This window comes from Cervus elaphus, chromosome 12 (assembly GCF_910594005.1).
Source record: "Cervus elaphus chromosome 12, mCerEla1.1, whole genome shotgun sequence".
Lineage (NCBI taxonomy): Eukaryota > Metazoa > Chordata > Mammalia > Artiodactyla > Cervidae > Cervus > Cervus elaphus.
Window position 1 is genome coordinate 16,584,332 of NC_057826.1, and position 15,057 is coordinate 16,599,388.

The 15,057-nt window shown below is 38.8% G+C and overlaps 1 non-coding gene across 1 annotated transcript; it reads right to left on the minus strand.

Annotated features, from left to right (window-relative positions):
• Positions 1–5,336: 5,336 nt before the first annotated feature.
• Positions 5,337–5,443, minus strand: LOC122705962. Its single transcript, XR_006344231.1, has one exon. It is a non-coding gene; the product is annotated as a U6 spliceosomal RNA (small nuclear RNA).
• Between the last annotated feature and the right edge of the window lie 9,614 nt (positions 5,444–15,057).

The following is a 15,057-nucleotide window of genomic DNA, read 5'->3' on the forward strand; positions in this document are numbered from 1 at the left end:
CCTCTGTCGTCCCCTTCTTCTCTTGCCTTCAATCTTTCCCAGCATCAGGGTCTTTTCAAATGAGTCAGTTCTTCGCATCAGGTGGCCAAAGTATTGGAGTTTCAGCTTCAACATCAGTCCTTCCAATGAATATTCAGGATAGATTCCCTTTAGGATGGACTGGTTGGATCCCCTTGTAGTCCAAGGGACTCTCAAGAGTCTTCTGCAACACCACAGTTCAAAAGCATTAATTCTTCAGCACTCAGCTTTCTTTATAGTCCAACTCGCACATCCATACATGACTACTGGAAAACCACAGCTTTGACTAGACAAACATTTGTTGGCAAAGTAATGTCTCTGCTTTTTAATATGCTGTCTAGGTTGGTCATAGTTTTCCTTCCAAGGAGTAAGCGTCTTTTAATTTCATGGCTGCAGTCACCATCTGCAGTGATTTTGGAGCCAAGAAAATAGTCTCTTAACTGTTTCCATCATTTCCCCATCTATCTGCCATGAAGTAATGGGAGCGGATGCCACGATCTTAGTTTTCTGAATGGTGAGCTTTAAGCCAACTTTTTCATTCTCCTCTTTCACTTTCATCAAGAGGCTCTTTAGTCCTTTGCTTTCTGCCATAAGGGTGGTGTCATCTGCATATCTGAGGTTATTGATATTTCCCCTGGCAATCTTGATTCCAGCTTGTGCTTCATCCAGCCCAGCGTTTCTCATAATGTACTCTGTTGAATAAGCAGGGTGACAATATACAACCTTGATGTACTCCTTTCCTGATTCGGAACCAGTCTGTTGTTCCATGTCCAGTTCTAACTGTTGCTTCTTGACCTGCATACAGATTCCTCAGGAAGCAGGTCAGGTGGTCTGGTATTCCCATCTCTTTAAGAATTTTCCACAGTTTTGTCATGATCCACACAGTCAAAGGCTTTGGCATAGTCAATAAATCAGAAATAGATGTTTTTCTGGTATTCTCTTGCTTTTTAAATGATCCAGCAGATGTTGGCAATTTGATCTCTGGTTCCTCGCTTTTCTAAAACCAGCTTCAACATCTGGAAGTTCACGGTTTATGTACTGCTGAAAGCTGGCTTAGAGAATTTTTGAGCATTACTTTACTAGCATGTGAGATGAGTGCAATTGTGCGGTAGTTTGAGCACTCTTTGGCATTGCCTTTCTTTGGGACTGGAATGAAAACTGACCTTTTCCAGTCCCATGGCCTCTGCTGAGTTTTCCAAATTTGCTGGCATATTGGGTACAGCGCTTTCACAGCATCATCTTTCAGGATTTGAAATAGCTCAACTGGAATTCCATCACCTCCACTAGCTTTGTTCATAGTGATGCTTCCTAAGGCCCACTTGACTTCACCTTCCAGGATGTCTGGCTCTCGGGGAGTGATCACACCATCTTGGTTGTCTGGGTCATGAAGATCTTTCCTGTATAGTTCTTCTGTGTATTCCTGCCACCTCTTCTTAATATCTTCTGCTTCTGTTAGGTCCATACCATTTCTGTCCTCTACTGTGCCCTTCTATTTTTCTCCTCATATTTCTTCCACCCAGACTCCTATCTCCTTCATCACCGCTTCTCCTTAACTAAGTTTGAAAAGTAAACAAGCACTGGGTACCTTAGGCTAGAAAACCAGTCTAAAGCCAGAATGTCTCGAATTCCTCCACTTTATTCTCAGTGATCTGATCTGCAGTCTCCCTACCTTCACTTTCCCCCTCAACCAACACCTTTCCGAAGAAGACTACTGTGGTTAGGGGCATGAGCTCTAGAGTGTCTTTTCTAGAGTGTCTGTCTGGCTCAAGCACCTACCAGCTATGATCTCTGCGAACTGTTTATTCCCTTGGCTTCAGCTTTCCCATTTGTAGAACAGAGATAATAAAAAAGTAACTACCTCAGTAAAACTGTTCTAAGTTTTAGGTAAAGTCATCCACATGAAATTCTTGGCACAATCCGAGTGAACAGTAGGTGCTCAGTAGTTACGTTCTTACTCAGCAGTCATAAACTGTTTGCAAAATCATGAATATGTACTCCTACCAATGACAAGTAATTATTTCTTAAGAATGGCACTGATGTGTGACATTACTGACATTACAAAACATATTCTAAATTTTCTTTTCACTTCAACCATGCAGTAACATGCACTGATTTAGGGGATGATAGCATAAAACATAGCTTTAAAGTGGTATCTCCTGAGAGGTAAATGAAATCCAGCTTTAAAAAAAGCCTTGTGCTATGAACTTTATATGCATCCTCATTTACTCTTTGTAAAAACTGCATGTTGACATGCTGCTTACTAGACATATGACACGATCATTGCTATTTGCTAGTTGGTTGCTAATACATCAACCGGCTTTTCTTTTTTATAGGCCAATACATTGCTTTTTTGACATCCTTTTAACCATAAACTTTGTGACTGATGTACTGATAGCATTTCTAAAATTATCCTACTTGCTGTCTTTAGCACCTGCTTTTTAAAGCTGTATCAGTGTCCACTAGACAGTTCTTGGCTTGATTATTTTCTAAATTAACTTCTGTACAGTTATTCAAAATATCTTTGAATTGTTCCACTTGTTAAAGAGGCTGTCTTACTCCTTTCTTGATTGGGTGGGTGGGTTCAGGGAGCATTTACTGACATAACCCTAGATTTCCTCTCAATATTTAAGAGCAGAAATTAATATTTCCTTAATATTTCCTCTCTTAATATTTAAAATCTACATTTCCACAAAGATAAGCTTGCTTTCTTATTGAAAATAATCTGACGTCTCTTCTGGTTCTTTTCATTTTAGAGTCATTAAATTTGATTATTTTCTTCCTCTGCTCTTTTATGAATGTGAGTTGGTTGGTTCTGTTTTCAGGATATTTAAGACTCTAGTTTTTTGCCTACAGTTTCTAAATAAACTGACTTTTTCAAATCAAGCTTTATGAGACAATTTGTTGTTGTTCAGTCGCTAAGTCATGTTTGACTCTTTGCAACCCCATGGACTGTAGCACACCAGGCTTCTCTGTCCTTCACTATCTCCTGGAGTTCGCTCAAGTTCACGTCCATTGAGTCAGTGATGCTATCTAACCATCTCATCCTCTGTTACCCTCTCCTCCTTTTGCTGTATCGTTCCCAGAATCAGGGTCTTTTCCAGAGTCAGCCTTTTGCATCAGGTGGCCAAAGTATTGGAACTTCAGCTTCAGCATCAGTCCTTCCAAAGATTATTCAGGGTTGACTTCCCTTAGGATTGACTGCTTTGATCTCCTTACAGTCCAAGAGACTCTCAGGAGTCCTCTCCAGCACCAGGATTCAAAAGCATCAATTCTTCAGTGCTCAGCCTTTTTTATGGTCCAACTTGCACATCTGTGACTACTAGAAAAACCACACCTTTGACTATATGGACCTTGTCTGCAAAGTAATGTCTTTGCTTTCTAATACACTGTCTAGGTTTGTCACAGTTTTCCTTCAAGAAGCAACTGTCTTTTAATTTCATGACTGCAGTCACTGTCCACAGTGATTTTGGAGCCCTCCTCTCCCCCCCCAAAAAAATCTGTCATTGCTTCCCCCTTTCCCTATCTACTTGCCATGAAGTGCTGGGACTGGCTGCCATGATCTTAGTTTCTTGAATGTTGAGCTTCAAGCCAGCTTTTTCACTCTCCTCTTTCACCATACTCAAGAGGTTCCTTAGTTCCTCTTCACTTTCTGCCATCAGAGTGATATCATCTGCATATCTGAGTTTGTTGATATTTCTCCTAGCAATCGATTCCAGCTTCGGATTCATCCAGCCCAGCATTTCACACGATGTGCTCTGCATTTAAGTTAAATAAGCAGGGTGACAATATACAGCCTTGTTGCACTCCTTTCCCAATTTTGAGCCAGTTATTCTATGTAAGGTTCTAACTGGAGCTTCTTGACCTACATACAGGTTTCTCAAGAGACCTACATACAGGTTTCTCAAGATAATATTCCCATCTCTTTTACGAATTTTCCAGTTTACTGTGATCCACACAGTCAAAGGCTTAAGCATAATCAATGAAGCAAAAGGAGGTATTTTTCTGGAACTCTCTTGCTTTCTCTATGACAAAAGGATTATCAACTTGATGCTTTGCTGAACTCACAGTCTATTAAATCCCTAACAAATATCCCACAATTTTATAGGGCAGAATATATTCTTTTTTTTAAAGAATATATTCTTTATAAATACCCCAAAGCTGCTTTTGTTCAAGATGACTATCTTGGTGTTTAGATACTTCATCCCTCATCATATACCCCATTACTTCATCAGGGCTGAGCTCACTGACTGAACCAACCAGAACAACTCCAGAATTATTCTCTCCTATGGAACTCTTGCCAAAAAGACTGTTAGAAATAAGAGTTTCTATGGAAGAGAATGGGGTGCAGAGCACACATGTACACAGTTTTTGCTAGATTGTAGATTTATCTGCAAATCCTGGGAACAGAAAGCTTAACACTGGACTTACATTCCTAAACACCTTAGTTTTGCCATACTGGATGCAAAGATAATTAAAATTCCCATACCATGTAAATGGTAAATATCATTATGTATCATTCAGCTCTGGAGACAGGAATTACCTAAACAATGTGAGGCAGAGTTTAATATGTTGACAATGCTGAGAATATGCTGTTAACAGTTTTCACGTGTTAATAGAATCATGCCTATTCACTTCAAATATATCAGGGCATTTCTCTGGGAGGTGGACAGTCTTGTTTCAGGAATTAGAAAGACACACTATTTATTGAGCAAATCTCACATGTTCTAAAAATTGGCAGGAAAAGAACTTCCAAACATTCAGTCCTTTGTTGTGCCAGAATTGTTGAATTTGCCCCCAAAATAAAGATCATTAGCAGACTTTTATTCTTTGGGGTATACTTATCAGTTCACTTTCTTTAAATATAAGTGATCACAATCTACCACCTCAAAGCATAGTAACTGAGACACACATCTGTATTGATGATCCCATGGGGGGAAAAAAAAAGATCAAAAGCCATTTGAGGTTTCAAAAGCTATGTGGCAGCCCCCAGCAATACAAAGTTCTGAACTCAAGTTGGGGATGGGACTACAAGCAAAGTGACTTGTTCCATAGCCCTTAGCAGTTCTTCAGAATCCCTTGTGAAGTATTATATCATGATTATGGTAGTGGTTACACAAAGCTACACATGAAAAACTGCATAGAATTACACACACATACACACTTAAGTGCTTATAAAACTGGTGAAGTCTGAACAACCTCCATGGAGTATATCAATGCTGATTTCTTGGTTCTGACACATAAACTCTGCTTATGTAAGAGTTATCATAGTGGAGACTGGGTAAAGGATGCATGAGGACTTCGCTGTGCATTTTTTTTTTTTTTATGTGGAACACTTCACGAATTTGCGTGTCATCCTTGCGCAGGGGCCATGCTAATCTTCTCTGTATTGTTCCAATTTTAGTATATGTGCTGCCGAAGCGAGCACCATTTTTTTTTTAACTTCCTATGAATCTATATAATTATTTCAAAATAAAAAGTAAAAAAAAAAAAAAAAAAACCTACATAGAATCAGAATCTTTAAGAAAGGGTTCTACTGAAGAAGTAATATATTCTAAGGAAGATGCATATAAAAGTTCATACCCGGCACAGATTGGAGTGCTTCTAAAAGGACACAATTTTCATTTTGGTAGGGTTTATTTGGTTTTGTTCTGTTCTGAGTACACAGATAATTAGAACTATCAGCTAGTTCTGTTCTCTTTGGGATCAGGAAGAAGTCACAAAGTGATAACCTGTCCTGCATGCTCACCTCACTCCTCTGCTCAGGTCTCCTTCACTGTAGGCAGATTCTTTACCATCTGAGCCACCTGGGAAGCCCCTGTCTACAACATCCCTCCACAAATCACATTTTCCCTCTAAACTTTCAAGTTTAAGTAACATTGTACAGCAACTCCTTTCTATCTGTTGTTAGGAAACTTCACCACAGCTGTGAAAGTTCTGGCTTGTTTTCAGGCCCAGGGGCACATATGTGTTTTAGATTAAAACACACTTTAAACACTGGCTTTATTTGCTCCCAGTATAAGCCAGATTCTTCCTGTGCCTAAGCTGTTTCTTGGCTATATCAAGCACTTTTGGAAACTACATTAACTCTTTCAGGCTAAGTGGATTTTATTTTTCACTTTAGGAGTTTGTTATTAACAAACAGCATTCCTACACCTCCAAATTCTTCCACACTTGCAAAGTTACTGACAAGGGCCTTTCGGAATTGTGAGTAACAAAACTATCTTCAGACAGAGAAAAAGTTTAACATCCCCTTTGGCCTATGAGTCCTCAAACCTGGCTGCCCACCGGAACTACCTGGTGACCTTCAGCCTGAACTCTGGGCGTTTTAACAGATCCCTGGGGTAACTCTTACATGCAGTTTGATAACTACTGCTTTTAGCACACAACTCTTCACAAACAACACTTCTCATATTTCATCATTCTTCCAAACATGCATAAAGAAAAGAGTAATCATATGCTTCAGTGGTCAGGGAATATAAGCAATTATCAATTATTCAACTTGAACTATACCAATTCTGGGCTTAGGGCCTCCTGTCAATACCCTTCCTTGACAATAAACTTTGGGACTGCCTTTCGGATCTTGTAGAGGCCCTACTGACCACACTCAGGTCCATATCTAATGAGAGCAGAAGGCTCATATGAAAATTAGGAAATCCCTCACTCTCTATATATGTACATACTTTATTTTTTCAAGCCATTTTGAGCTCACAGAAAAATAGAGCAGAAGGTACAGAGATTTCCCATATATACTCCCTACCTCCATGTAAGTACAGGCTTCTCCATTATCACATTCCCACCAGAGTGGTGCATTTGTTACAAATGATGAATCTATGCTGATACATCTGCATCACAGTCTAATAAGCATTCTCTTGGTGTTGTAAATCTCATGGGTTTGGACAAGCATATAATGATATGTATCCACCATTATTGTATCATACAAAATAGTTCTGCTGCCCTAAAAATCCCTCCCTTCCCATTAACCCCTAGCAATCACATTAATCTTTAGTATCTTCATAATTTTACCTTTTTGAGAATGTCATATAGTTGGACTAATACAGTGTGTGGCATTTTAGACTGGCTTGTTTCAATTAGCAATATGCATTTAAGCTTCCTCCGTGTCTTTTGATGGGTTGATAAATTCAGTTCTTTTTACTGCTAAATAATGTTCCATTGTCTGGATGTACCACAGTTTATTTATCCCCTCACCTACAGAAAGTTATTTGGTTGCTTCCAAATTTTGACAGTTATAGAACAGAGCTGCTATAAACAACCATGTGAAGGTTACTGTGTGGTTGCAGTTTTCAACTCCTTTGGGTAAATACCAAGGAATGTGATTGCTAGACTGTATGGTTAAGAACATGCTGACTTTTGTAAGAAACTGCCAAACAGTCTTCCTAAGTGGCTATACCATTTTGCATTGCTACCAGCAATGAATGAGAGTTCCTGTTGCTCCATGTCTTTGCCAGCACTCGATGATGTCAACGTTCTTGATTTTGGCCATTCTAATACATGTGTAGCTGTGCTGCTGTTCTTCAGTCGCTGAGACGTGTCTGATTCTTTGTGACCCCAGGGACTACAGCACACCAGGTTCCTCTGTCCCCCACAATCTCCTGAAGCTTGCTCAAATTCATGTCCATTGCATCAGTGATGCTTTCTAACATCTCATCCTCTCCCACTCAGTCTCTTTTTGCCTTCAATCTTTCCCATGGCCTGTCCCAATGAGTTGGCTCTTAGCATCAGGTGGCCAAAGTATTGGAGCTTCAGCTTCAGCAACGGTTCTTCCAATGAATATTCAGGATTTGACTTTTTTTTTTTTTGGAATCAAAAGAACTCCCAGCCCTTTTTTTATATTTGCAGGAACATCAAACCATCCATTTACAAATTTTCTGGTCTCCAATCAGCTGGAATTAACTAGGCATGTCTTTGGGATCGCAGGATTTGACTTCTTTAGAATTGACTGGTTTGATCTCCTTGCAGTCAAGGGACTCTCCAGCACCATGATTTGAAAGCAGCAGTTCTTTGGTGTTCACCCTTTATGGTTCAGCTCTCACATCTGTATAGGACTCTAGAAAAACCAGAGCTTTGACTATATGGACCTATGTCAGCAAAGCGAAGTCTCTGCTTTTATTAATAATACTCTTTCTAGGTTTGTCATAGCTTTCCTTCCAAGGAGCAGGTGCCTTTTAATTTCATGGCTGCAGTCACTGTCTGCAGTGATTCTGGAGCCCAAGAAAATAAAATCTGTCACTGCTCCACTTTTCCCCCTCCTATTTGCCATGAAGTGATGGGACCAGATACTATGATCTTCAAGCCAGTTCTTTCACTCTCCTCTTTCACCTTCATCAAGAGGCTCTTTAATTCTTCACTTTCTGTCATTAGAGTGGCATCATCTGTGTATCTGAGATTGTTATTTCTCCTGGCAATCCTGATTTTAGCTTATGATTCATTCATTCTGGCTTTTCCTATGATGTATTCTGCATGTAAATTAAATAAGCAGGGTGACAATATACAGCCTTATCGTACTCCAACCAATGAGTTGTCCCATGTCTGGTTCTAATTGTTGTTTCTTGACCCACATACCTCATGCGGGTTTCTTGACCGGCATTCCCTAGACACAAGATGTAAAACATCTTTTCATATGCTTATCATCTGTTTATCTTCTTTGGTGAGGTGCCAAGGTTTCTGGACCATTTTTAAATCAGGTTGTTTTCTTATTGTTGAGTTTTAAGAGTTATTTTTGATTTTGGATAATAGTTCTTTACCAGATATATGCAGTTTGCAAGTATTTTCTCCCAGTCTGTGGCCTTTTTATTCCCTTGACCATGTTTTTCACAGAACAGAAATTTTAATTTGAATGAAGTCTAAATTATTGATTCTTTCTTTCATGAGTTATGCCTTTGATCTAAAAAGTCATCACCAAAGCCAAGACCATCTATCTTTTCTCCTACATTCTCTTCTAGAAGAATTATAGTTTTGTGTTTTACAATTAGGTCTGTGATCCACTTGGGAGTTAATTTTTGTGAAGGGTGTAAGTGTATCTATTTACTTATTTGCATGTCAATGCTGTTTCAGCACTATCTGTTGAAAATACCATCTTCGCTCCATTACATTGCCTTTGCTCCTTTGTCAAAGATCAGCTGATTATATGTTCATGTGGGTCTATTTAGGGCTCTCAATTCTGTTCCATTTATTTATTTTTGTCTGTTCCTTCATGAATACCACACTGTCTTGAAGTCCAGCTTCAAGTTAAGTAGTACTAGTCCTTGAGTTTTGTTCAATACTGTTAGCTATTAGAGATCTTTTGACTCTCTGTATAAACTTTAGAATCTGTTGACATCCACAAAAAAATTTGCTGATTTTGATTGAGATTGCACTGAATCTATAGATCAATTTGGAAAGAACTGACATCCGTTAAAATTTTTTTTTCTTTCTTCCTTTATTTTTGGCTACGCTAGGTTTTCATTGCTGTGAGCAGGCTTTTTTCTCTAGCTGCAGGGAGCAGGGGCTACTCTCTAGTTGTGGTACACGGGCTTCTCATTGCAGAGGCTGCTCTTGCGGAGCACTGGCTCTAGGGTACGCAGGCTCAGCAGTGTGGCTCATGGGCTCCGGAGCACTAGCTCAGTATTTGAGACACACATGCTTAGTTGCCCCGCAACATGTGGGTTCTTCCTAGATCAGGGATCGAATCTGTGTCCCCAGGATTGACAGGCAGATTCTTAACCACTGGACAACAGGGAAACCCAAGAATTGACATCTTGACAATATTGAGTCTTCCTATCCATGAACATGGAATATCAGCATTTATTTATCAGAGTTAGTTTTCTTCATATAGATCTTGTACATGTCATGTCAGATTTATACCACGTATTTCATTTTGGGGGGGGGGGTGCTAATGTAAATGGTATTGTTTTAAATTTCAAATTCTACTTGTTTATTGCTGGTACACAGGAAAGCAACTGACTTTTATATATCAATCTTGTGTACCCTGCAACCTTGCTATAACTGCTTCTTAGTTCCAGGAGTTTGTTGATTCAGATTTTCTACAGAAACAACCACATCTTCTATACACAAAGTTTTCTTTCTTTCTTCCCAATGTATAGACATTTTGTTTCCTTAACTTACTGCATTAACTAGGACATCAGATACAACGTTGAAAAGTGCTGGTGTGAGGGGACTTCCTTGTCTTGCTCATGGATCTTAGTGGGAAAGCTTCAAGTTTCTCATCATTAAGTATGATGAAACATGTTAGTTTGTAGGGTTTTCACATTCTTTATAAAGAAGGAAGTTCCCCTGTATCCCTTGTTAACTGAGGGTTTTATCTTAAATGGGTGTTGGAATCTGTTAGATGCTTCTACCACATCTATTCATATGTGTTGAACCAGCCTTGCACAGCTGGTGTATTTCCCACTTGGTCATAGTATATAATTCTTCTCCTACATTGTTGGATTTGCTAATGTTTTGTTGAGGATTTCTGTATGTCATGTGAGAGAGCTGTAGTCTGCAGTTTTCTTGTAATGTCTTTGGTTTTGATATTAGGATAATACTGGCCTCATAATGTTAAGAAGCATTTCCTCTGTTTCTATCATTTGGAAGAGATCATAAGGAAGTGATGTAATTTATTTCTTGAGTGTCTGACAAAATTCCCAGTGAATTCATCTGAACCTGGTGCTTTCTGGTTTGGAAGGCTAATAATTATTGATTTTTAAAATACTGGGTTGGCCAAAAAGTTCCTTTGGGTTTTTCTGTACAGTCACGTGGAAAAACCCAAACAAACTTTTCGGACAAACCAATAGATACTGCACAGGTCTATTCAAATTTATAGCTTCTTGCATGAGTTTTAGTTGATTGTGCCTTTCAAGTGATTGATCTGTTTCATCTAGATGTCAAACCTGTGGGCAAAGAGTTGTTCACAGTATTCCTTTGTCATCCTTTTAATGTCCACTCAATCTGTAGTGACATCCTCTTTCATTTCTGGTATTAGTAACTTGTGTTAAGGAACATTCTTTGAAAAAGGTTTGTAAGGGCACAGTAGAAAAACCTACACTTTCCAGGATTATTCAAACTAGTATTTTTCAAAATGTGTGATGTGAAAGAATATCTTTACAGCCCCTATGGGTCCAGTTGTTCTAATTCCAAAGGGAGCAGAAAAATATTTGGTAAAAAGAACTTCATGATTAAGGGAGATTATTTTCTCAATTGAAAATTTAATTTCCCCACCATTAAAACACATCACTCAAAAGCTTACTAATTTTGAACATGGCTACTTCTTAGAGCCTATTTTGCTTACCTATATCAATTCCAAATTGATTCAAAAGGCAGACGTCAAATGAGAGTAGTATATAAAACTAAGATTCTAAAATACCCCCCAAGAGTTTTTCTTTTGAAACCCTGGACATTAAGTTAGGACTTTCTCTAAAACACACACATATATATAGTTATTAGGAAGGCATAAAAAAAAAAGTTGTTTCCTTGTACCCCAGTAGTAATTCAATTACTTTTTTATCTGGAAAACAGGAAATTATACCCCTAAAATGGGCATTTACAAGGATGTTCAATGCAACATTGTTATGACAGTAAAAACTGTCACAAATAAGGGAAAATATAAGCTGTTATATACATATAATAGGATATATATGTGTATATATGTCATACACATATATATACATATGTGTATGTGTATATGACATAGTGGGTCTGCAAAACAATGTGTAAAGGATATCACTCATTCAAAAAAGAAAAATATATCCTTACAGATACACATGTATTTACTGTTGTTCAGTTAATAGTTCATGTACTCTTGTCTGTAACCCCATGGACTGCAGCAAGCCAGGCTCCTCTGTCCTCCACTATCTCCTGGAGTTCACTCAAATTCATGTCCACTGAGCTGGTGATGCCATCCAACTATCTCATCCTCTGCCGCCTCTTCTCCTTTTGCCTTCAATCTTTCCCAGCATCATGGTCTTTTGCAATGAGTTGGCTCTTCACATCAGGTGGCCAAATATTGGAGTTTCAGCTTCAGCATCAGTCCTTCCGATGAATATTCAGTTTGATTTCATTTAGGACTGACTGGTTTGATCTCCTTGCATGCCAAGGGACTCTCAAGAGTCTTCTCCAGCACCACAATTTGAAAGCATCAATTCTTTTGTGCTCAGTCTTCTTTACGGTCCAACTCTCACATCTGTACAGGACTACTGGAAAAACTGCAGCTTTGACGATATGGACCTTTGTCAGTAAAATGATGTCTTTGCTTTTTAATACGCTGTCTAGATTTGTCATAGCTTTCCTTCCAAGAAGCAGGTGTCTTTTAACTTCCTGGCTGCAATCACTGTCCACAGTGACTTTGGAACCCAAGAAAATAAAATCTGTCACTGCTTCTACTTTTGACCCTTTTATCTGCCATGAAGTGATGGGGCTGGATGCCATGATCTTAGTTTTTTTAATGTTGAGTTTCAAGCCAGCCTTTTCTCTTTCACCCTCATCAAGAAGCTCTTCAGTTCCTCTTCACTTTCGGTCATTAGAGTGGAATCACCTGCATATCTGAGGTTGTTGATATTTCTTCCAGCAGTCTTGATTCCAGCTTGTGATTCCTCCAGCCCAGCATTTCACAATGTACTATGCATATAAGTTAAATAAGCAGGGTGACCATACATAGCCTTGTTGTACTCCTTTCCTAATTTGGAACCAATCCATTGTTCCATGTCTAGTTCTTACTCTCGCTTCTTGACCCACATACAGGTTCTTCAGGAGACAAGTAGGGATCTGGTATTCCCATCTCTTTTAAGAATTTTCCACTTTGTTGTGACCCACACCATCAAATACTAGGATAGTCAATGATGCAGAAGTAGACTTTTTTTTTTAATTATCTTGCTTTTTCTATGATTCAACAGGTGTTGGCAATTTGATCTCTGGTTCCTCTGCCTTTTCTAAATCCAGCTTGTACATGTGGAAGTTCTCAGTTCACATACTGTTGAAGCCTAGCTTGAAGGATTTTGAGCATTAGCTTGCTATCATGTGAAATAAGTGCAATTGTACAGTGGTTTGAATATTCTTTGGCACTGCTCTTCTTTGGGACTGGGATGAAAACTGACCTCTTCCAGTCCTATGGCCACTGCTGAGTTTTCCAGATTTGCTGACAAATTGAGAGCAGCATTTTAACAGCATCATCTTTAGGACTTGAAATTCCTAAATTCTAGCTTAGCTAGAATTCCATCACCTCCACTAGTTTTTTGTTCACATTATTGCTTCCTAAGGCCCACTTGACTTCACACTCCAGGGTGTCTGGCTCTAGGTGAGTGACCACACCATCATGGTTATCTGGGTCATTAAGATGCGCAGAAAATGGTTTGGAAAGCCACATTCCAAAATGATAACAGTAACTACTTCTAAGACTTTTAAGGTGTTTGTTGCTCAATGGAGGACTTTAGTGTTATCTCTGATACACTTTTAAAAATAATGAGGTTATATTTTATGGCTGAAAAGAATTTGGAAAAGATAATGCCCCAAAACATACTTAAGAAATCAAACATATCAAAAGTATACCCACCTTGACACGGACAGGTGCCAAAAAAGCTGTAATGACATGCATCCTCTTCCCTCAGTGGAAATAGTAGAACGCAATGGAGAATTAAGAGAACACTCTGGTTCAAATTTGCATCCAAGTATGGCTGCTTAGCTGTTTCACTTAACCAAAGGGAATTCTTGCTGTCTTCTTTCTCTGGGACAGGAGTGTGTGCCCACTATTTAACTGTGCACACGTAAGGTGCTTACCTGCATCTTGATAAATGGAGTCATTGGAAGGATGTTAGCCAAGGAGGGGGGCAATTCACATGCTTCTACATCACAGCAAGAAATGGACAAAAATCAACCCACTGTAAATTCAGCATCAGTACATTATGTATGTGTTACCATCTGGCTCAAGGAAAACAGAACTGCTCACTCCAAAATATCAGTTAAAAGGTGTTCGTCAAAATATTTTTATACCATCTATGTGATATAACTTGATGTTTCCTTTCCTATAGATATCTTCTTTAGTGCCTTGCAGGATTCACCATCCATTATGGTATATGTCCCAAAATGATGGCTGAAGTATGTGACTTCCAGATGTGATTTGTTTTACATCTACTGTATTGTCCCCATGGTACTTTGAAAAGACTACTTCACACAAAGATCCAGATTTCCATTTCACCTTCATCTGGTAACCTACCTTACTTAAGGTAGGTTAAGGTTAAGGTCTACTTAAGGTAGACCTACATCGGGTCTACCTTACTTCATGGCAACCAGGGCTGGGGGAGAACTATCGCAGTGAAGCAAGGCAAGCACTCTGCAGCATCCGAGGCCCCCCCACGCCCTACTGCCCCTCCAGCACTGAGGCTGACAGTCAGGTGCCTGTATCACTCTGCTCCCATTGCTGTTTGTCACAGTAAGGTTAGGAAGAAAATACTTGTACTTACATTCCTACCAAATGTGGGAAAGCTAATGATACAGAATATCAGATGTTTCAAGAAAAATGGGAAAGGGGGTATTTCTCTGTAAGAATAAAGAATATTTTGACAGGTCCAATAGCAAAACAGTATGTTTCTGATGAAAGAATAGAACTTAGCATGCCATTATAAAACTACTGGCCAATTCCCTCACTTATGGTATCTTCCTGTCCATAGTAGGCATTTGAATATCTGATGTCTGATTTATATAATACTTATGCATATGTCACCAACCAAAAGATACAGAGGCAGTGAAGAAGCAAACAAAAATTGGAGTTTTGTGAATTACATACATTTTTACTGATAGGAGTTAACTTCATATTTAAAATACACCATGCTATCAATTCTAAATATGCTAATTGAAAAAAACAAAAAATAAAAATAAATAAATATGCTTGCTGAGCACCAACTATACCTAACAGGTACTGCATATTCAATGTTATAAGGATGAAGATGAATAAAACAGTTCTTACACTCAAGGAGCTTGCATTTGGGAGTGGGAACGGATGGGGGAAAAGGAATAGAGAGGTATATAAGTTACTCTCTTAGAAAGGCAAAG